The 26,050-nt window shown below is 34.0% G+C and overlaps 1 pseudogene; it reads left to right on the plus strand.

Moving 5' to 3' along the window:
* Nucleotides 1-14,101, plus strand: part of LOC149167750 (ADP,ATP carrier protein 1, chloroplastic-like) — a 52,127-nt pseudogene extending 38,026 nt beyond the window's left edge.
* Nucleotides 14,102-26,050: the final 11,949 nt, after the last annotated feature.

Consider the following 26,050-nt stretch of genomic DNA (forward strand, 5'->3'; position numbering starts at 1 on the left):
ATCAAGGTTACTAGCAGCAGATGCCTTATGCTGGTATGCAAAGGCCTATTGCCCATGCAATCCCATCTTACCCTGGTTATGCTCAACCTGACCTCAATAGATAGTTGCCTTTTGTTGCAACACTTGAATTACCATATCTAAATCGGCTCACCAATGACCCAATTCTTTATGCACCTTGGTGGCCAGTGATTCCTCATAAATTACCTTCCGATATTCCGAAATTCAATGGAAACCCTAGAGAAGACCTGTCCAATCATGTCATGACTTTTCATTTTTGGTATTAATCAAACTCCCTGAATGATGATTCAGTTAGACTATTTCTTTTCCAAAGAACACTTACTGGTTCGACTGCAAAATGGTACATTGAGTTACCACGAGCTTCTTTTGATAACTTTACATCCTTAGCTATCACATTTTTAACCCACTTCCAGTTACCCATACGATATGAAACTGGAATGGAACTATTGACCAAATTTAAACAAACTACTGCTACACACATCTCTGATCATATTCATGAGTGGCGTCATCGTTGTCGAATGGTCCAAACTTATGTTCCTGATCAAATTTTATCTGAGTGGTTGGTTTATAAAATCCTACTTGCCATCTATCACTGAGGATGTGGTGAAAGGTGGAGTTGTTACTGACGAGCAAGTAATTGCTCGTGCCCAATATTTGGACTTGATTTATACACAGTGTGGCACGCTCTATGATAAGATCCCGAATGCACCCCTACCAGCTTATATTGTTCCTGCACCACCATTGAGTAAGGACTCTCATACTGGTGACAGTGTGATGGTTCTTCGAGCACACAAATGGCAGGTAGACCATCTGGTCAAACTCTTGCCATTTCCAATCAAAATTCAAATGCATCTGATAACATTCTTGCTTCCGAAATTAATGTTGTGTCATCTGACAAAGGCAAGAATTAAAAGCAACCAGGAAGCAAGAAGAATGGGAAAAACAAGAAGAAACAAAATAATCCCCCTCAAGAGAAATCATATAATTCCTCTCCTTCGGCTAGGAAACCTCATTACCCATGTTTAATCTATAACGATGAGCACTTTACGCGAGATTGTCCTCACCGCTCTGAAGTCTCAAAGCTTCTTAAGACTTCTAGTACATCCGCAGTGTTGATTGATCCTTTTTCGAACCCAAAGACACATATGGTTGCTACAGATCATGCTTCCACTTCCCAAGTGCTTATGCTATCCGCCTCTAAGCCTAAAATTGATGTTTTGGTGTCAACACGAAGTAAATATTATGGAAATCCATCGTCATCGTCGAATAACCAGGCCACTAATCAACCTAATCCTTCGACTTCAACTTCGTCTGATCCTATTCCACCACCTATTGCACCAGAGTTAACAATAAAACCGCCTAAGGGAGTTGTACATAAATCAACATTTAACCCTCAAGCTCGAGCAGCACAGAACTATAACATAGTAGAAGATTTGGCTCAGTCACCTTCTGCTATGTCGACACTTGAGGTGCTTCAAAATTGTCCCTCCCAGAAGCAGGCTTTGTTGTCAACAATTGGTGGAATCGATCCAACGGATTCCAATCTTGTGGTTTTCAACCATGCGGGTTATACGCCACAGTTACCAGCGCAATTAGCATTCTTGATTCAAGTAAATGCCTTGAATAAAATTATTCACCGAACCATTATTAACGAGGGGGAATCTACTTGTATTATGTTAATGAATTGCTAGAAAACACTTGGCTCACCGCCTTTGTCACGTTCACCAACAACGTTAAAAGATTTTGACGGTCGCACATATACGCCTTGTGGAATTTTGAGTAATCTGCAAATTGAACTAGGGGGGAAAATAGTAACTGTTGAAGTTGAGGTCGTTGACGGACCCCTTGACTACAACATTTTGCTAGGAAGACCGTGGGTATATGCTATGGCTGTTGTGGTTTTGACATACTTTCGTATGATTACATTCCCTCATAAAGGCGGAATCACAGTTATTGATCAACTCGCTTTCTTCGCCTCTAGTTCACAGGCTACTGGAAGCATTCCATTAGTTCACGGACCCCCACTATCTCTTCAAAACATTGGTGTAGGTCTCTTCAAGGATTCTTCCCTAATGGGTACTTTTTCACTACCGTCACCATCAAACATGGAGGAAGTGGGAAATGTTGAGACTTGCAACATGATATCTTCCACTTCATCTGATTTAAGGAAGATAACCAAGAGTTTTGAAGTTGATAATAGTAATGAAATCATGCCTCTAAGCCCCATTGAGCTTGCATAGCAATCAATCTTTCTGGCTTGCGCGGTGAATCCAAATCCATCTTCTCCAATTTTATGGGTAGATTGTTCATTAGAATATGGTACTTGTTCTGATCCTTTTTCATGTATATTTTCTACAAATGAAGGAATCATCCAAGAAATGACAACGGAAGAAAAACCATGGGAAGATTATCATCATCGTTCCCATCTTCCAAATCACATAGATTCATAGAATATTTTTCAAATGAACTTAATCACCCTTCAGTTGTTGATTTTCTTTTGAATTTTGTTTTTATAGATACAGTAGATTCCGAGTGAAACTTGTCAAATATCGAAGAAACAATTTCTATCAATATTTTGACCAAACCTAAAATTGTAGAAAACATTCATGTTGGCAAATCTTGTTCTCCATCAGAACTTGATATTTACCGTGCTCTCTTTCGTGAATTCCGAGATATATTTGCATGGTCATATGAGGAGATGCCAGGTATTGACTCTAGTATAGTTGAACATGAAATTAAAATGTATCCTGATGTCAAACCAGTGCGACAGCACCTCTGTCCTGTTCATCCAAAGAAGGCTGTTGCCATTAAAACAGAAGTTGAAAAACTTTTGCATGCTGGTTTCATATACCCTGTTCCTCTTACTGATTGGGTTTCCAATATTGTTCCTGTCATGAAGAAACAAGGGAAAATACGAGTGTGCGTCGATTATAGGGATGTTAATCAGGCTTGTCAAAAAGACAATTATCCCACTCCCTTTATTGACCAGATTATTGATGAATGTGCCAGATGTGAAATATTTTCATTTATGGATGGCTTTTCCAGCTATAATCAGATCAATATCCACCCAGAGGACCAATATAAAACTGATTTTATTTTTCCATGGGGAACATTCGCTTACAGGAAACTCCCTTTTGGTTTGAAGAATGCTGGGGCGACCTTTCAGAGGGCAATGAACTATGCCTTCCATGACATCAAGCGCATTGTTCAACCATACCTTGATGATTTACCTACTCATTCACAAAAGCGGACTGATCACCCGTAGCATTTGAGAGCTATATTTTTACGATTCCAACACTATAAAATATGACTCAATCCACACAAATGTGTGTTTTGTGTTGGTTCTAGTCGTTTGCTTGGTTTCGTAGTGTCTAAGGAAGGAATTCGACTTGACCCTCTTAAGGTTCAGGCAATTCTTGACTTGCCTCCACCTTCCAATCTACTACAGTTACAAAGACTCCAAGGGAAGGCTAACTTTTTGAGGAGGTTCATTCCCAATTATGATGAAATGGCTAAAGGATTTACTCATCTTTTGAAAAATGGGATACCCTTCCATTGGGATCAGGTTACGCAAGCTTCCTTTGATGCTCTTAAAGATACCTTGATTAGAGCGTCATTAATGTATTCCCTGAATTATCAAAACAACTACTTCCTGTATCTCATCGCTGTAGATACAACCATTGCGATGGTTTTAGTCCAAGAAGAAGATGGGATTGAACATCCGATATATTATTTTAGTCACAATCTCAATGATATAGAAGTTAAGTACTCTTACGTCGAAAAGCTAGCTTTGGCTACTATTTAAGCTGTACAGAGATTTCGCCACTATATCCTGCTCCAAAAGACCACTGTCATTTCAGATTGCAACCCTATGACATATATTTTGTCATGTAAATTGTTGGGGGGGAAATACTCAAAATGGATCGTCATTTTGCAGGAATTTGATTTGGAGTTCATTAAATCCAAATCAAAGAAATCTCTAGTTTTCACCGAGCTTATTTGCGACCTTCCCTCGAATGCCATTGATTCAACATCAAAACCATCAATTCTGGACAAGTCTTTGTTCCTGATTTTGTCATTTGACCCATGGTATGGAGATATATTGATTTATCTCCAGAACCAAACTTTTTGGCCCAATACCTCTCACTCGCAACAATGACGTATCCGATACCAAGCCAAAGATTATCTGATCATTGGCGACACTCTTTACCGTCGTGGTATCGATACGATTTTACGGAGGTGCCTCACACATGAGGAATCTGAGAAAGTTTTGAATGATTTCCATTCAGGTGCTTGTGGTGGACACTTATTTGGTTATGCTACCGCACAAAGGATTCTCTGTGCTGGTTACTTCTGGCCTACCATATTCAAAGATTGCATTATTACTGTCAGAAGCTGTCATGCATTCCAGATCTATGACCGTAAAGCTAGATTACCACCTGCACTGTTGCATCATGTCGTCGCTATTGAACCATTTTCCAAATGGGGTATTGACTTCATGACATGTAGCCCTCAGTCGGTTGGGGGGCATGGGTACATTATAGTTTCCATTGACTATTTCACAAAATGGGCCGAGGCGATGCCTACATTAAACAACAGTGGTGAGACGGTTGCACTTTTCTTTTTCAACCACATGGTTGCCCGGTTTGGTGTACCACATGCTATAGTTACATATCATGGGTCGCATTTTCACAATCACATGATGATTGAGTTAACTGCCAAGTTAAGACTTTCACATGATAGTTCTACTCCTTATTATTCGCAAGCTAATGGACAAGTGGAGGCCATCAACAAAGTCCTTAAGCGAATGCTTCAAAGAATGATAGGGGTTCATAAATGAAACTGACATTTAATCATGTATTCTACTTTGTGGGCATACCGAACCTCGGTAAGGAATGCAACTGGATTCACACCCTTTCAGTTGGTGTATCATCTAGAGGCAATCTTGCCGATACAATGTGAAATTTCATCTCTCAAACTCGCAATTGACCTGTTACTCGACACTTTTGATGAAGAAGCACGTTTCTTAGAACTCATCCATCTGGATGAAACCCGTCGTGAAGCTGCATCGGCTAATGAAGCACATAAGAAACGAATCAAGGCGCAATACGACTAAAATGTCAAGCCTCACATTTTCTCAGAAGGAGACCTGATCTTGCTTTATGATCAGGAAGCTGATAAACTAGGAGCAGGAAAATTTGAACCACTATGGATGGGCCCTTACATTGTCAAGCGTGTTCTAGAAAAAGGTGCCTACGAGTTGATGGATTATGATGGAATTCCACTGTCACAGCCCTGAAACGGGTTGTATCTCAAATGTTACTATGCTTAATTGAGTGTAGTAAAATCGCTGTATATATGCTTTAATTGCATGTGTGTGTGTGTTAGTGTGTCTTTTAGAATTTTTATGTGGTTAGTAATCCGCTTTGCATTTGTTGAAGATGTCAGAATCTTTGGAACCATTTGTTGGTTACGCTGATGGTGCTAGTCGTAATACTCAGAACCTACCTTCTGCAGCATGGGCCATTTTTTCTCCAAATGGCGAGTTAGTGAGTTTTCAAGGGATTTGTATTGGTCGTTCTATGAACAATATCGTTAAGTATAGCACATTGATCGAACTTCTCTCTGATGCCATTTCTCTTGGCATTCGCCAAATCATCATTAGGCTGGACTCACAACTCGTCGTGCTACAACTTACAAACGTTTATACCGTCCGAAATCCAACATTTTATCGTATGTTCCTTAGAGTTCGTCTTTTGGAAAGACATTTTGAGTACATCCAATATCAACATATTTCCAGAAACTTTAACACATTAACTGATTCATTAGTGAACTATGTGTTAAATAGACATTTGCGACACATGTAAAAGTAAATTTTCAATTCACATCATTAGTTGAATAGGATTTCACATAACCATATATAAAAACTCTGAAAGTAAAAATAGATAGATGTTTTAAAAGTTTTTACAAAATTTGTGTCCAAGACATGTTTGGTCATCTGACCTCAAAACTCAAAATGCATACAAAAATCATCCTAAGTAGACCTAGTGATGCTCATGATAACAGGTCACAGCCTGAGCTATCATGCGCAATAGCCTCATCCAACGGTTAGGAACACCAATAGTATGGTGCTACAGGCTCATAGATAACTACTCGATCTGGACATCCAGAATACCAAGGTTTAACCCCTCTACATGATCCTGCAACTCTGTCAGTTTCTCAGTCAAATCCAAATCCTGGAGAACTACTCTCCCGACATTTCTCCGCGTTGGTCCACCTACCTCCTATTGATGTCCCATAGGTCGAACAATACCAACATTTGTATGCATGAGAACAATTTTAGTTTAGTCTTGGAAACATAAAAAACACAAAAACATGTAGAAACTTAAAAATCATAAACATTTGGTCAAAAACAATTTACCTGTAGCACCCCATTGAGCGCCTACTGGTAAACTCAAGTTTGGATCTCTGCGAAAATCCATCTTTGTGTATGGATGCTCCTCGATGACAATGTGTTGTCGATCAAGCCAACTGAAGAATGCAGTAGAAAATGTGATTGATGACTGACCAATATGTCTAGCCATCAATTCGACCCATCTCTGCATCTGTGGATCTCTAGGACCAACTACACCCAGTGTTACATGCTGAGGTTGCATCAATGGAATTATCTCTAAGGTAAAAGAGATTAAGAGTGATGCGTAGCTAAAATTCTTCGTCTTACCGCTCTTTACTTTTTCAGCTGCTCTTTCATTGAAGAAAGTACAGCCTCACACCAGTGGAATACAGTTGGCTCAAGACACTCAAGCGCATACTGCATGTATGATCTATTCACCAGTTGAAGTGTCACACTACCTGCCAACTTTGCGATAGTGAAAAGGGTTGTTCTCAAAGGAAAATCACGTATATCCCTGATGTTTATTTTCCCATCCTTGCTAGGCTCTGTACCTAGCCGGAAAAACTGTCGGATGTAGTCCCTCACTGATTCACCCCACGGGAAAATCCTGAAAGAGAAATGGGGGCACCATGTCTCAACAACCCGATAAGAAAGTAAGCATCATCGATCATAATAGGGACCACTTTGTCCCTTATGTGAAAATCTTGATCGTTGGATACCATGCATGAACTAAGAACTGCAATAGTTCTAATTGTTGCCTCATCCCAGACAACCTGAAGTATTTGAGAAACCCGCAGTTTCTAAGGGCCTCAAAAGTACCCGGATCATTTAGGGCAACCATGTCTTGTTCTTCATGCTCTCTTTCTCACCAAGTAATGGACATTCTGATCCGATCAAAGCCTGAAATCAAACCATAAGCTTAGTTAGGATCCATTTCATGCAAAAAACTAGAGAAATTTTGGGCCAAACAGGTGAAACAAATTTGTGAAACTCGCCCAACGCAGCCCAGGTAAGGAGACAATGTGCTGCAGAGTAGGTACCCTTTTGTTTGGGTGCTCTGCAACGCAATTTTCGATGTGGAAGGTTGCGCTGATCCCAGGGCGAAATATACTAACCCTAGGGGCCCTAAAAACCTAAAAAATTGCCTGAAACTGTAAAAGAATGACATGAAAATAAAGAGAAGGGGTAGATCTTCTACCTAGTCCAGACGGCACGAGAAATGATCCACAGAATCTCTCGTAATCAGCTGCTAAAGTTCGAGGTAAAAAACTGGTTTAGAGCACAAACTGAATGGTAAATATCAAATGGTGAAAATGATATTGTAAAATCTTGTTTTATGTTTATTTCATGATCATTAAATGAATAAAATTTAGTATTTACCTATTTTTACCAATGAAACAGGTATGTTTGATCCGTTTGGTGTTTCTTTGAATGTTTGATCCATTTGGTGTTGCTTTGAACAGATTTACCGCTAATACAGTGAATTTGACGTGCACGATCTTGAATTGTACTTTGACCACAAAGCATACTTTTATCTTTTTTTCGAGCTCTATAAAACATCGAAAAGGAACCCCCTTGGAGTCCTCTTTAAGCTCTTTTCAAACTCTCATAATATGAAAAGATTTCCGAGCGCTTGTCCTTTTCAGCTCGTTAATGGATTGGAAATGACATCTACTGAGTAAAAGTTTAACCCTTTTCCGGACTGAGATATATTATTTACGAAAAAGGAATACGTTGATCGAACATGGTCAATAGGTTCTCTCTCATATTATTTTACGCTTTTTTGGACTTGAGAGACAAATCTACGAAAAAGAATTTGTGGAGTTTTCTTTTTGCCGTTAAACTCATTAAAACATCAAATAACGACAAACTTGTCTATCATGATAAGACAGAATTTCACCTTCATTAGACTCGTTAAAACATCACATAGTGATGGATTCACCCGAAGGGTGGAATTATACCACAAGCATATGTTATCCTCCTCAATCTTGATAAAAAATAAAGAGGTACTGGTTAACAATGACTGGGGAAAATGGGAAAAGGGGTAAACCACTTTATGGTAGAAGGTCGCTCTTGAACATGACACTTTCACTTCATCTCTGTGATTACTTGGGTTGGGTTATATGCTTGATGGTTATCATACCTATGGTCTATCATACCATCCATTACTTTGATTTTGGGTCAATGATGCCAATTCATTCAGTGTCGTCGACACGTTCAAGAGAAGTCACTCAGTTAAATTCATCCTTTGCAATACTCATAAACCTTCATTTTCATGACCACCATTCCTAAACCTTGTGTCGTTAGTCACATTTCGTCTCCAAAAATCATGACACTTGTTTTGTGTCGTTGATGTGGGATACATCAAGGCCCTCCTGCGATGAGTCACTTCTTGTCGACATTAGCACATTATCCAAGAAGTTGACTTAGAAACACCCTTCTAGTACCTTGAGGCTTGCATACATCAATGGCAAGTTTCTCGCTTCCGGTGACAGGTTGACATCACTGGCCTTCGACCGAAAGAATTTGTATGGTGTTCAACATCAAAACATCCATTCACACCATGCAGAATTTACTACAATACCTTGAGGATCATTATCATTATCAGTGATTTCTCTCGCATCTGTTAACGACTTACATCAATGGCTAGTAATCAGATGGTGTCTTCCCATGTTCGACTTCAGATCATATATTCACATGGTTAGAATCGTACTTGAGTGAATGATTGAATGAGATAGAAGACCCTAGATCTAGTTTCATCCATCCGGGCTACGATTTTAGGAGAGTACTAAATCATTTGTACAATGGCTTTACAATGATGGTCATCCCATCAGGGGTCTGTATCTATAGAAAACTATCTATGTACATGTAATGAAAGTTTATATGCTGAGCATGGGTATGCCTTCCCTCAACGATTCATGAAAAATCCAAAATATCATGATATTATGTATTGTAATTGATGTAGGTCACCATCCGCTTCAGAACCTCCTCATCACATCGTAAAGCATATCACTCGACATTATCATTTTCGACTTCATGCTTTAGGGGGCAACTATTACAGGTCTATTTGGGCACATCACTCCCATCATTCAGATCAGTACTTTTAGGGCTCATCAAACCCTAATTCAATTTCTACATTCCCTAGACAAGTCATCACATTGAATGCCATCATTCTTGAGAGTTTCCTGGCCTGAAGACATCCTGAAATGACTCCTTGAGGGACCAGCACAGCCTTGGTTAGGGGTAAATGCGCTGCAGAGCACTTAGGCCCATTCAAGCCTGCTCTGCAAAGCACCTAGGCCCACTTTGACCTGCGTTGGGCGAGATTGAGCGAAATCTTCATAGGGTTTTGGGAATATTCCTACATTCTAGACCATTCTAGAAGATTCCCACCTCTTATCCTCTCCTATGAGCTCGAAATTGGATAGGGAATGAATCAAATAACCTCCTATCCTCTCATCCCTTCCTCCATGGAAACTAACTCCCAAATTGGAAATCCATTCAATGCCCAATTTATGACAAACCACCTCCATTTTCCTATAAATTGAGCACTCAACATAGTGATCAACGGTTGGACTTTGAGAATTTATAAAGAGATACTGTTGGTTTGAGGTTTGATATTGTAAGCAAGTATTGTTATGTTGCCAGAGTGTTGTGCTTTTGGTGTGATGAGGGATGGAACTCAAGCTGGATGAGTGACATGGAATCAGACTTCTTTGGTTGTAACTCTTCCTTCTACTTAATAAAGTTGTTTACACCTTTTCCCATATTCTTGTCTTTATGTATGATGATTATATGTGTAAATGATTTCGATTCCATTTGATTATAGTAGATAGATATCTTGCTTTGATTTGTTTTTTTCCTCTATTTATAATTACATGTACTTATCGAGCGGACTCAATTCGAGAAGGAGCAACAAGAGCTATTCAAAGGAGACAAAGGGAAGTGAAAGATAATAAGTAGGTCCCTTGTCTTATTTATCTTCTATAGGAAAAGGTTAAACTCTTTAAATCTGTTGTTCTAAGTGTAGATACCCACTTAGGGAAGTTGTGTTTATCTGTAGATGCAAAATTCCACATAACAATGCCAGCATGTTTTCACACATGTATTGTATTCGTTTGTAAGAATATTCTTTGGACACTTGTACTACATGTTGCTTTAACTTGCATTAAGACAGCTGAACTATTTCAGTTGTTCTAATACATATGCTTTCGAAAATGTGTTATATAAGTTGTTCATGTTGTCTTTCCTGTGTGGACTATTCCATTGGACACTCGACATAACCATTCTCATATACTTGTTATAATGACTGTCGCACTCGTGTGGACTATTCCACTGGGTGTTGTACATGTTATCCCTTCACTGTGTGTTTGTTACTGCTGCATCCGAGTGGACTACTCTGTCGGAAGTTGCGCATGTCCTGTTGTGTTGTGTGTCTCTAACAAAGTTGGGACTATTCCCTTTCGACTTGAGACTCACTCTCACCCTCTCCCTCCGCAATGAAATAACCATGACACAAGTAACACTAAGCACTCACCAAGAACGTGAACCTCGCTATTCGAAGACAAAGAAAACCACTCTCATGTTTTGATAAGCAAAAGTTAATACAAACCTTTAAGACAATGGAAACTGGGCCATCATACTGGATGGGACTCCTACACCAAACTGTCTGAGGTCTAGTTGCGACTTCATACCAGGGAGATCCCCTGAATGTTGGTGGGTCCAACACCGTCAACAAGGGGATTTTCTTTCGTAATTTACCCACTAAATAATCTCATCCATCCCACAACATTGGAAGATTCCTTGCTAATATTTCTAGGGCCTTTCTTTCTAGGTCCCATTTCCATTCTTTGGATATGGTATTTTTATTTATTCTATGTCATGCTAGACCTTTGGGGCAACATGGTGGTATCGGTGTTGTTTTGGGGATTCGCCAACCATGTATGTATCTCAAGCAACATTAACCCTTTATCCTCTGTCTAATTTTTTTTTTTCGAGGTACGCTGACCTGTTGTATGCACTGTGCAAGTCAAATATGGTATATATTTTCTAGTAATATGTATTACTATCTTATCTAGTAGATTTACTTCTGTCTTTCTTACATAGATCCACTTAAAGACCAATAACATGGCAAGGAAGACTAGAATTAATTCAAAAAATATAGACATATCATGATTTAGCAGAATATATGACTGTAATAATGTATGCATCTTAGCTTGTAATGCAGAGTGGTGCAAATTAGGCTTATTTTATGTTCTTTGCAAAGAAGTAGTATTCCAATGCAACTACTAGTAGGCTTTTGTTAAAAAAATTGAAGGAATTTATTCTAAAAAAATGGAATGAGTTTTTTTATGGATAGATTCACTATAGAAGATGATGTAAGTTGTCAGAGTCATGTACAATAAGAAGATAATCTGAAAATATATTATGGTCTATAGATTGAGTTGCATTGTGGTAATTGCAACTCACTTCTATTGATGGATATGAAAGGTCATTTGGATTTATATCTAAAATAAGCCTATTTTGAAAAAGAAAATGGATACAAGTTGTACCAAGGGATGAGTTGTTTGCACTGATTGCAGATTACAACAGTGGATGCAACAAAGAAGTTCTACCCTCTGTTTGACCTTGGAGCCAATGTAGCCTTGGTTTTTTCAAGGCGAACTGTTAAGTATTTCTCCAACATGTGTAAGAATCTGGGGCCTGTCGTGGATGGTTTGGCAATGTCCTTGAGGGCAACGATGAGCATAGTGGTGGCATTGGGGCTTCTCATGTGTGCAATCTACTAGTGGGTAAATAAATATGTAATGGATGATCCTACACTTCCCAAGGGAGAAGTTAGTAAGAAAATGGTATATCTATATGCTAATTCCTTGAACTTTTTCAAACGTGTTCTGTTAAGTACACAAGTTTTGATGGGTTCTTAAACTTGATCTCTTGTAACGTTTACAGGAGAAACCAAAGATGGGAATGTTGTAGATTTTTAAGTTCCTATTGACTTCAAGATATGTAAGATACCTTGCCATTTTGGTGGTTGCATACGGTATTAGCGTCAACCTTGTTGAAGTCACCTAGAAGTCAAAACTGAAGGCATATGTATTATATTGTAAATTTTAGGTTATTCTGCATAAGAATTGTTGTTAAACTGCCATATATGCATAACAACAAGTGTCTCATCTAACTGGATGCTCTATATCAGGAGACCTACACAGGCATCATCTACACATCCTTGGCATGAGACCCAAAATGTTTACTATTTAAATATGTTATATAATTTTTACCAGTACTTGCTCAAACAAGTACAAATATCCATTCCTTCTGGCATATCTCTCCACCTAGACACACACACACATACAAAGTTGTTATAATCGTCTAACAATGTTAAGGGCACAAAGACTATTCCTAATTTCGTTTTCATTGTTGTCATACAACTCACTTGAGGAGGCCCAATCAGACAAGGTATTTGAACACTAGTGCCTTAATTGGATCGTGCTTCTCAACTGGGAATAATCGAGTGCAAAACATCTAAAGAATTTGTAGTTCCTTCATGTGCTTTTCCATTTCTTTATACATTTGTTTTAAGGATAGCAGAAATAACTAATGATGATATATTTCATCATAAGTATCTATCTCCAAACATTGGTTTCGTAGCCGGAGAAATCAACCTTAGCTATGAAAATTTTGAAGCAAGATTGAATGTGGTTTTATTCGAGGAAGTTTGTTTTGCCAATGAGACTAAGATAATTTGTGTATCTAGCAGTTTCCAAGTCCAAATGAATATTCCGCATTCATGGGGGATTTCTCCACATTGACAGGAATTACTACCTTCACCATGATGTTGCTAAGCAGAGTTATATTCCACAAATATGGTTGGGGAGTAGTCGCTACCATTACGCCTACTGTGTTGTTGGCAACAAGAGTAGCTTTCTTTGGTCTCATTCTATGCAGTGAACCACTCACTCCCATATTGGGTAAATTGGCAAAGATATGGCTTACATTCCTTAGGATGAAGACACTAAGGTATGTTTCCTCTACAATTTAACTCTCAAGGCCTCTATATGTTCTATTTTCATTTTCATATTTGGATTTTATAAGAGTATAGTCAAGTAATGATATAGGTCTTATCCTAAGGAATAATGCCAAACTATTCCTCTTTCTGGGATTTTGAATTTGTTAACTTCGTAGATTGTTTTTGAGATGAGCAAATTGTTTCAAGTTATAACATTTATCATTGTATGTGATCTTATTCTCGTTCTTTTATATGTAAAAGGAAATGTTTCAATAGATGTGGTCTGCAATCCCTTGGGAATGTCAGGAGGTGAACTGATTCAACAATTTATGATTTTAACCTTTGGTTCACTTGCCAACTCCACTCCCTACCTTGGGGGAATCTTGTTGGTTATAATGGTGGCGTGGTTAGTAGCCGCATGATCATTGGACAGTCAGTTCACTCCATTTGTGAAGAAAGAACTTAAGAGCAAATATTTGGAGGGTAAGTTGTCTGTAGCAAAGTCCAAAGTGACAGGTTCCCTCGGAGGAAAACATAAGGTGTCCTATAGTTTTATGAGTCGTTTCAATAGTAAGGGATTCATAGAAGGTAAGTATGAACCCTTTGTGGAGGATAGTACCCCTTCAATTGACGAACAACAACATCAACAAAAACAGGGGGGAGGTTCTCAAAGTGGTTAGGTTACAATGAAAACCTATCCAATCAACTCTAGTAGAGGAGGTTCATGACAAGATTGTAGCTGCAAAGGAAGAAATAGAAACAAAAATATCATTGTCATCTTCTCTTGGAAATGGCAGCATTCAAGGACCAAGAGGAAGTGATGATGACAACTCAAATGGGTCTCTAATCAAGGAATCAGAGACTTCAGAATCTGATTCGTCCAGTCTAGTGTTCTAGATGGATGTCTGATTATGATTGACCAAGAGACACATTTCATTTCAATATTCTTAGAATTTAGTTTCATATTATATTTTGGGAATTTTGAGGATAGAAACAAATGGTGCATTAGTTGAACCCTTTTATTTGAAGGTTCACAAGGCTACATTAGCTCTATGGCTAAGTGCATTGGGATATATGTAGTTAATTTTGAGATAATGATAATAAAAAAGAAAATAGGCTAGCTTGCAAGTCCAACTCTACGGTAGGAATAAAGGAAAAATCAAATATTAAATAGGTTAAAAACCATTTTGTTTTTTTGAACTTATTCATCAGAACTTATTTTTTTCTCTACTTTTGTATCGAATTTAATAAATGACTTTCAAGCACAAACACATTTAATGTTCAAAGCATGTTCAAAAGCCTTAATATATATATTTGTGGGGCTGAACATATATGTTGGTTGTTTACTTTTTGGTTTGAGGAGCACGTTCTATTTCGTCTTTATATCAATCCACTCTCAAGTTGATTTGATTAATAGTGGGGGAATATGTCAGTATGTTAACGACGTTCTTCAATTGTGATGTCAGTGCATATGGGCATCAATATGCATATGTGGGCATCTCGTAAGGGAATTCATTGATCTAGATTACTAAATGGTGGGGATTTTTCTTTCCACAGTTTGGTAATGTATGTTGGATGCCTTCTACTAAGTTTTATACTTTTTCCTCTTTTTGAATTTTACACTTTTTCTTCTTTCTGTTCTCGGTCTTGTGAGTGCAAATCACTCCACATCCCTGAGATGATATGATTAGAACTATTGGTTAATTATTTGATTTCATGTTTAAATTTAGAGAAAATGTTTAATATTGGTCGGTTAACATCCTATTTAGCTTTACTCAGGGAAACAATGCAAATTCAATTATAGCATTACATGATCAACATATTTACTGCTCTCTTATAAGCAAGCCAAGATCCAAATATCTTCATTATTTGTATGTACCTCTTGATTAAATATTTTGAGATTTATAGTGGCAACATTAGGTCATCATTTATTTACATTATATGACTTGTTAAGGGAGTATGGAAAGGTTGATTTATGCAGCCTATGTGGCTGCTATTGCAAAGAATCCCTGGCGGGTAATTGAGCAAATTTAGGAATTATTAGAGAAGTTGTAGAAAAAGTTTGAATTTGACAAAGTTTATAGGTTGTTGGCTAGTCAACAATGTGATCTTCCTTCATCAAGTACAAATGACATGACTCTCAACCTCACTATTGCATTAGAGGTTGTCCATCATTTGGTTAGGGAGCAAGGAAGCTTACTGGAGCAATATAGGTTACCACTGGCTGTAGTGGGCCTACAGGGCTACCAGGCATGACCTCCCAGCCTCCTAGTGTTGGTAGTGGTTGTCCCTTTGCCGATCATCTATTTATCCATCCTGCCTATCTATCTGGCCTACCATCTTGTGCCACTGACTTGTCTAGCTCTTCAAAGCTTGTGGTTTTGATGAGTGAGCTAATATGTGATGATTGTGATTGAAGAAATTCCAAGTGAATGCTGGTACTGAGTTTTTTGTTTTGCAACTAGAAAGGAATTACCAGAAATTTAGATCCAGGGGACAATTAATACAAGGACATCCTACTTAGCCTATTCATTTGTGTCTATTAATTCTGAAAGGGAAGTTCTTCATTATGAAACAAAACATCAAGGCTGAGAATGGGACCAAGCCTTCACAAAATTGACATGCTGGCAAGAACAACAACCATTTGAATTGGTTTTGGGTAGTGAGAAAAAGAATTGAGTGGCTTTGCCATTGGTGTGGCTAGCATGAAAGTTGTTGAACGTGCCTTGCTTCATGTGGACTGACAATTAAGTTATGTGGAAGAAGGGAATTCCTCTTTTCCAAATGTACCACCTAGAGCCAATCTTATATATGAAGCTGAGCTTATTGGTTCTGAGTAAGCCAAGGAAGGTAAGGCAAGTAGTGACATGACAGTAGAGGAACAAAATGAAGCAACAGATAGGAGGCGATAAGAAAGTAACGGAGGACAAATTAGTAGAGGCAAAAATATGAAATGTCCCTAACATACATGGGAGATGATTTTATGTTTCAATTGTTTGGAAAAAATTACTGGAGTAGTTGCATAACAACAAACAACTTGCAAGTTGAATGCTGGTAAACTTCAGAAACAGAACAAATTTACTTTCCCTCTCTAAGAAAATTTTCATTCAAAACAAAGCTATGTGCCAAAGGACATTTTGCAGAAAGGAGAGTTTGACAGAGAGGATTTCCATGGACATGATCTGGTTGAAGCAGCGTGATGCATTCCTGAGCCAAGTTGCAAGGAGATATTTCAGACCATGCTTAGTTGCAAGTTTATGCAAAAATAATTTTTGTTTAGATTTCACAGTAGGCTAGATATGTCTTAGACTTTTGCTTGGTTCATATAATATGTTTCTTGACTATTCATCCATAGGGAGTTGACAGAGTTGGTCAGATGGTAGGGGAAATGCCACCATTGAATCAAGGACACTAATTTCAGAAGTTTCTTAAGCAAAACCTTAACATAACAGAGCGAGAAATCATCTTTTTAGTTTTTTTGCCTAAGTCAATTTTGCAACAATTTTAGGGTTTTCTGGTTTCAAATTCAGGTTTTCCTTCTTCTTTTTTTCCTGATCAATTTTCAACAAATTTAAGGTTTTTTCCTGTATTAAATATAGGTTTTCCTGCCCAGAAATTTGTTTCAAGGTTATTAAGGATTTATTAGAATGGTATCTTTTAATTTTCTCTAACATCTATTTGGCCTTTTGTAACACAAAACGCAAAAAAAAACTTGTAGTAGATTTATTGGCAAAAAATCCCTTTTCTATGAGAAATGCATAAAACATATATGGTAGTAGATCTATTAGAAAAATTCCTTCTCTATGAGAAATTCAAGGCACATAGAAGTCATTTAAGTGTTGTCAATAATTTAATCATTTATAATGATTTAATGGGACCGTTGGAGTATAATCAATAATAATAAATTATTTGTAGTAGAAGAATGTTTGGAGGCATTCCAATTGTTCAAGAAAACACAACAAAGAATTTACAAGTGCACTAATGATGGTTTCTTCCTTGCTAGAACATTCAAGATGGTATGAGGGTTTTAGCTAAACATTGAAAGATTCCTTGAAGATAACATAATGACTCTTAGTCACTTGTTAGTAATGCTACCATGCATCAACTTTCTATCTTCACCTATTAGAGGCCAATGTTGGACATGGGGGTAGCATTGGAAATTTATCTCTATAGTTGGTTGTTTGCAATGTATCAATTGATGGAGTGATTAATCACAATTTGTTTCCTTTGACTTAAGAGATACAAATAGAAATATGCAATATGATACACTGCCACTCGTCACCTGCTAATTGTCACCATTTTCTTCCTACTTAGAGGAAATTGTTTCCTATTTCTGTTAGAGCAAAATTGTTAATGTGTTTTGTTGTTATACAATGTTTGGTTGTTCATTAGGATGTATTTCCAGCACAATGTCATGGCTCTTTGCCCAAGTATTTACAAGAGATCTAGCCATTTTTTATGAAAGTCATTTATTCTACCACAAATTTGTAACCAGATTGCTCTCCACATAAAAAAGCCTTAAAATGTTCACATGATGATCAAAGTCAGATTCACAACAGTAAACTTCTATACAACTTAAGAGTTTTCAACTCCTTATGATAGGCCAACTTCGTGGCTCTATATGAGTACATTAAAGAGGTCAAAAGTTAGGATTTTGTGGACAATAAGTTTTTTGAAAAGTGTTGACAACAGGGGATTGCACACATGATATCTCAAGCTCAAATTAAAGTGAATCTGATTCTTGTTGCCATTGCTGCACTTGAGTGTTGAGTTTTCTATTAGTCATTTCCTTTTGGGCATTTTCTTGCATCTAAATAGTTAAAACTCTCGAGGGTTGTTTCCTTCTATCACATTTTGAAGTAATATACTAATTTATTTAATAATATTTTGTTACTTTTCATCATTTTTAACACACACAACTTATATAATAATATTTATTTTGAAAATTTAAATAACTTTATATATATATATATATATATATATATATATAAAATTGAAAAATATATATTTGAAAATAATTAAAAATATATATTATTTTATTTATTAAAATATAAATAAAATTATAATGTAAAGAGAGAAACAATATTTACAATTTAATATAATTTAAATTCATATATATATATATATATATATATATATATATATAAACTATGCAAATAACAAACTATTTTCCTAATGACTTAATCTAAATCCACAATACATAAATTAAATATGTTCCCACACAAATGACCGATCTTGAAATGATTCGAAATGATCCAACATTGATCTCTACTCGTAGAAGACTTTCATAAACAATATAAAATTATGAATCAACATAATAAAATTATATCCTTATTTATCACATGTTTATCTCACAATCATTTTAATTATTTTTAAGGGTTTAAAAATAAAGGTACATGGTATATATATATATATATATTCAAAAAATTTAGTAAATAATTCAAGATTTATATAATCATTAAATTATTAAAAAAAAAAATTAATAAGTATTATATTTCAATTTTTTAGATTTTTTTTCCTAAAATAAATATGAATAAAATTCATTCTATATAGAAATTTAATTTTTTCTATGTTACTCACCATATATGTAAATTTTTTACATGGCAAGTTGGCTATGAGTCTTATCTTTGCAATAGGATTTATCTATATGTGGCCAAAATGGATATATGTAGTTACTGAATTATTTTTTAAATGTATAGGTCACAAGTAACTTTATAAGATTTTTTGACAACTTGATGTTGTAAATAAACATTGTCAAAAGATAAAATCTTCAATTAAACATCAATATGCTATATCCTAATAACTTTATAAGACCTTTTGACAACTTGATGTTGTAAATACACGTTTTCAAAAGATAAAATCTTCAATTAAACATTAATATGCTATATCCTAATATTGAGAGGAGATTTGAAATAAAAAAATATAGTCTAAAAAAAACACTAAAAAAACCTAAATTTAATATATAAATTGTTATTTACTTAATTATGGAAACTAAAATATATGTTCTTCAATTTAAAAAGCTATCATCCTTTTCTTGCACCTCTTAGAGCAATCACTAGTCTATAATTGTTATCACAAATATGTGTACACAATTAATATTATTCATAGCCACATTTTCAATTCATTCAATAAACCTATATATATGTTTAATGTTCTTCTAATAAATACATAAATGAATTTTTGCTTAAAATTATGAAATAAATACATAAGTGGATTTTTGCCTTAAGTTATAAAATTTTGTGAATAATAAATTTAATTTCGAAATTCCACATATCTTCAAATTACAATTTACATTCCTCTTACTCTTTTTTAATATTATTGTAGATTTTTTAATTTTTTTTTTTTATTTATTGGTATTTTTAATTTATTTTTGTTTTCTATCTCATTATCATAAAAATAATAACAATTATATAAATTCAAATTTTATTTTACTATAACTTTCTATTAGTTTAATAAATTGCAAATCAAATTAAATATGAATTAAAAATAATATAAATCATACCATTTCAAATTATATTTTATAAATAAATAATATTTTTATATATTATCATCATTTTTTTATATTCTTTGTCTTTACTTTATCTAATTTATTAAATATTTACTCTCTATTTCATTAATTAGAGATTAATTGGAAGTGGTAAGAATCATACACATTCAAAACATATTGTTTTTTTCTTAAATGAAAATAATAATGAGTATTTTTATTCTTTGTTATCAAAATCCTTCTATTTCCATTAAATTTTTCAATGTTTTTAACTACTCACTCACATATTGGGAATGGACTTATTTAAGCAAGTGACAATTTCGCCCAAACAACTGGTGGGAATCCAATTTTTTGTTGTTTATTTAAAAGATATAAAATTGGGTGTTTGAATAGTTTTTTATTGGTGGAAATGGATGTAAAACTCTCAAGAACCTTTGGAGCACCTAACATTTTGAGACTTTACAACTGTAACATGAATTTCCAAAAAAAATATCAGATTTTGTCAAAATTGTGTCGAAAAAAACATTTTTTTTCTAAGCAAAATAGTTGCCTATTTATACTATGCTATTCAGGTATTGCTTTCACACCCATGTGTATAAGTTTATTGTCCATAAGGACATTTTCAATTCAATCAATAAACCCCTATGTACATGTTTAAAGTTCTTGCCTATTTATACTATGCTATTTAGGAATTGTTTTCACACCCATGTGTATAATTTTATTGTCCATAAGGACATTTTCAATTCAATCAATAAACCCCTATGTACATGTTTAAAGTTCTTCGAATAAATACATACAATGAATTTTGGCTTGAAGTTATGAAATTTTGTGAGTAATGATGAAAAACCATACAATTTCAAACTACATTTATAATAATTACTCTTACTTTTTTAATATGACTCTGATATTTTTTAATAACATAGCCTAACTCATGGACAAAATGGCTTTTTTGCCAAACATTTTTTTGGGTCAATTTACCAAAATTTCCCCATAAATTTGCCTAATTCGAGGAAAAGACCACTTTGTAGACCTATTAGTTAGACGACACCATTTTTAATTGTTGATTTTTTTAATTAGTTTTTGTTTTTTTTATCTCATATTTATTTCCAACATAAAAAAATGATGTAGAGGATTTAAGATACGTATATTACATTATCATTATTACATTTTAAAAATTATTTTAATGTAATGATCCTCTCAAAAGTTGATGTTTTAACATTCAAAAAGAAAATGTCATTTTTATTCAAAGATTAAATGGAAATTATATTTCCCATTTGCATTCTAAAACTATAGATTTTATATATATTTCCATGTCATTGAAATGTAGTCTTTAATCCTACTTTTTTTCTTTGATGTTATAATTAATTTTTTTATCAAATAGAAATTTTGTTATCGTGGCACTTAATTTACTAACATTTAGATTTATTTTTCCATGAAGCCAAACCTAAAGCTTAACATTGTTTTTCTTTATTTTGGATTTTGAGCGAGTTATTTTAGCCACTAAGTTTACTTAAAGTTAAGTTGAATAAAAACATGCTAATATGGGCAAAAGTGTCCAACCTATTAATTAGTAAACAAAATCCCAATGACAATTTTTTTATATAAATTTATGTTCATGCTAATGCAATGCATGTTATAATATACATTTTATGTTAAACCATTATAATTGTCTCGGATTACTTGAGATGAGATCAACATCTGCATCATGGAATTAGAGAGGGTTAGGATTGTTAGTTGGTGATATCCCCTATGGTGTCTCAACTTCTTGTGACATATGCATGCATTGGTCATTTGTCACATGTTTCTTAACTATAAATTATCATTTTCAGCAAGAACAAACCAAAACAACTTAATATTTGGCCAAAGTCTTAATTTCCTCTATAAGACTTGACATAATTTAAAATCATTCAAAATAAAAAGTAATTTAGCCTACTATACGCAATTGAAAGCAAAATAAGACTTGTGATATTTCTTTATAATGTTTCTAAAATCTTCATTTAAGTTTTGTGTTTGCACTAAGAAATTGTGGTTTTATTACAAGAAAAGGTTGGAAATCCCTTTTGAAACTTATGGGACTATGGTTCTTTGAGGTATATTAGTGGTGTGATAATATGTTGCTTAAGCATATGAAGTCTACACAAATTTTATTTTATTTTATAATTGGCATTTTTGGCATGACAATATGTTACTTGCAACATGCTAGAATCAACCATTTTCATTTCACTAATTTGAATTCAATGCATTTCTCCTCCCCATGTAGTATTATAAATTGATAAGGTAATCGAGAGTGAAGAAAGTGGGTGATAATAATTCCTACCGTGACTACTTGAAACTCTACTAGCATGTGGGCATCCATATATTTCTTCTCAAAAATACCCTTTGTTTGAATAATATTGGTTTTCATGCACTAATCTATCTTCATCTCCATGTGAACATGAATGTAATTCTTGTAATAGACAAAAAAAAATTGGCCCACCCAAATATAACCCTTTCACTATTAGATAATGTGATCCATTGGTATATTCAAAGGACAAGAAAGTTGGTAAGTGTTAATATGTTAGAATTTGGAAGCACTTATCACTTGTAAATTTCACTATTTTGTTGACATAATGAGATATATTTAACCATATTTCTTATAATATGTCACTAAAATAATAAAATAATATTTATAAACCATTTTTAATTAATCAAAAATAAAATAATAATACATTATTATTATTCAAATAACTACCAACATTGCATTCGGCCTGGAGTATGCCATAAAACTGCTTCTGCTTGGCTAAGAGCTCGTCTTCCTCGGACGTAAGGAAACAGGTTAACGGCCCAAGACCCAGAGGCATCTGGCAGGAGTGAGAGCCTGCTCCCGATTACGGACCACCAGCAGGGTTATGCCAGGTGGCGTGGTTTTCCTATTTAACAGTGATGAGTCAAACCCAGCATTCGCGGATAGCAGCCAGAGATGGCTGTCCTCACTGTTGGTTTGACACCTGAGTTGATAGGTTTTACCACCTTCGGAAAAAAAAAAAACTACCAACATTGCACATCAACATCACAATTAAGATGAAAAAGAAACTGACCGAGCACTTGCTATGGACGTCATCAATGATTAAGTACTTTGGAATTTACCATTCAACGTGACATTTTAAATGAACATTGATTAGTTCTAATGTTCTTGTGAAATTAATTATAAACAAAATAAAACAGTTAATGTTATTATAAATAGTTTAAAGAAAGATGAGAGCATAGACTGTAAAGGGTTTAGCGAGTTCTTATGTTCTTGGTGAAATTAATTATAAACAAAATAAAACAATTAATGTTATTATAAAAGGTTTAAAGAAAGATGAGAGCATTTAGTGTTACTGGAAAGAATTTAGCGAGAAACTAGGGATGGAAGGGATGGTTTGTTCATTAAATATATTTCAAATTTTTTCCATGAGTATTAAGATTTTTTTTAACATGAGTATTAAGATTTTTTAGATGTTGTTTATTGAGGTCATAATTTTAGAGGTAAATTTAATCTAATTTTAGAAATATTTAAATTGTTTTTTATATAACGAAAATAGATAAACACTGTTAAAATAAAATTAAAAAAAAATATTTTCCTTAATAATATTTTTTCAATGAGAAATTTTAATTAAATTATATTTAACATTAAATTATATTTTTAACCTATAATAATAATCAATGTTATTATTAATTAAATTCATATTTAATATATTATAAATAATCTAAATAAAATAAAATAAAAAAATTAATTTATGTTTAATTTTATTTGAAAAAATTAATTAATATAATATTAAAAATAAATTAATATGTTTTATTTAATTTCAATTTTTTTAATGACGAAAATTTTATAATAATTATTACTATTTAGTGAAAATAGAGAGTGCATTTTATCAAATTTGTAACCAATATATATAATATACTAGCATAGATCCATCTTAACCCTCATTTATAAGCATGGAGAAATCATTAAAATGTGATTTCCTATTTTTTTTTTAAACTTTGATGTTGTGCAGGGGAAGACTTACTTTTACTAGTAATAGCCACTTGTAAGATTGACAACTCAAGGTAATTTTTTGTGTCTATATGTAGCTCTCACACAAAAAGATTCAAATTTGGCACAACAAATTGACAATTGGTTATTTTTTAAGTGTGGAAAATTCATTTGAATTTTATGCATTTAAATATGCTACATTACATAAGAAGACTATGGGTTGTGAAAAACCGTGAGTAAATTTACTATTTTATTTTTTTATTTTATAAGCTAGATTAGAGAAAAATACCATGGGAAAAAACCATAGGTTGTGAAAATCGTGAGTCAAAATGTTTCATAAGAGTAAATTGGCTATTTTATTTTAGTTAAATAATTTTACTTTTTTATTCATTTCATTTTTAAAGTATTATATATATATATATATATATATATAAAATGTAATTAGACGGATTAAAATTGTTTTATTAATAATTATAATCATTAGTTTTTTACTTTTATTTACTTCTATTATGCTTATTATATTTTATTTTTATATTATGTCCATGGGGTTTTGGATAGACTGTGATCATTAGGCCCTATGTTAAGGCACTCATTGATGTGAAGTGAACTTGCTTGGATCCTGGTGATATATTGAACATGATGATGATGTAGTCACACCAAGTTTACAACAAAAAATTTATGGAGTTGTCTATAATGCGACTTTTTGGAGATTCCGGTGACGGAATCCGCCGGAAGAAATTGAGATTAAATCATGATTTGTTGTAGTTAAAATGGTTTTTTAACTGCATATTCGGATTCAGCACCCTGAAAAACCCCTGGGACGCTTTGATTGTGCAGAAACTAGCTATCAAACTTGCAATTCCAATAAATTACTGCCGGATTTTCACCAGAAAAACCCACCTGAAAGGATTTCAAAAAGTCGCGTTATAGACAACTGCAAAATTTATTTTGTTTTTATGTAATTTGACTGAGTCAATGTTAAAAATTACGAAGTCTTTTAATTAGGGCTAACATTGACATTAGATTAAATTTGTTAAATGTTAAACATTTACGCTTGACATCTACCTCATATTGGGATACAGAGCGTCTCTTGGCACAATTATAAATAATCTAAATTATATATATATATATATATATATATATATATAAAAATTAATATGTTTTTATTTGATCTCAATTTTTTTAATGTTTATAATAATTATTTTTAATTATGGAGACAACTTATTTGATCAAATAACTACACTAACATTACTTACTAGCATATATCCATCTTAAGTACGGATCTAACATGAGTAGACAGGGATCAAATTTCTTCACGTGCAAACTTTTTTAGAGTGAAAAATATAATGTGTTATTTTTCATTGTTTAAGTTGTATTTTTGAATGCTGAATAGAGTATATATAGAACCAAATAAAAAATTTAACCATAAAAACTTAAGTTTTTTCCATATATAGATATATATGAAGTTGATATCCACATAAATTAGTTAACATAGATCTTCAAATAGTTTACTTAAATCTCTTGTTAAAATATTTTGAAAAGTATAAGATTTAAGCATCTCATTCACCCATTTTTTTTACTTCTAATTACTTTACACGATATTCATTTTTTTTAATTATAGTTGACATTATTTTTCAATCTAGAACATAATATTTATTTTTTATTTTTATTTTAAAGGGGCACGCACGACGGACAAACTTACAATAAGCCTCTTAGCTCAATAATACAACTTTTATGATTAAAACTACTGGAATATCACTTTATAAGTTGATGAAAATTTTGTCTCGTAAAAGAAAAGGCCATTCACCCTCCCTTTAGCGACAAATGATTTTGGAGAGTACCTATCACCACGACAACTTACAATGAGCCTCTTATCTCAATAATACAACTTTTACGATTAAAACTAATGCAATATCACTTTACAAGATGATGAAAATTTTGTCTGGTAAAATAAAAGGCCATTCACCCTCCCTTAAGCGACAAATGATTTTGGAGAGTACCCTATCACTAGGGTTGTGAGCAGAATCACGAGGGTTCATAGTGGGTGAATCAGGTCAAAATACACAGTGGGCAAATGATTTTGGAGAGTACCCTATCACCAGGGCAGCTATGAGCAGAATCATAAGGGTTCACAGTGGGTGAATCAAG

This window comes from Pinus tabuliformis, chromosome 5_1 (assembly GCF_031772625.1).
Source record: "Pinus tabuliformis cultivar Carrire ecotype Pingquan chromosome 5_1, CPIR1, whole genome shotgun sequence".
Classification (NCBI taxonomy): Eukaryota; Viridiplantae; Streptophyta; class Pinopsida; order Pinales; family Pinaceae; genus Pinus; species Pinus tabuliformis.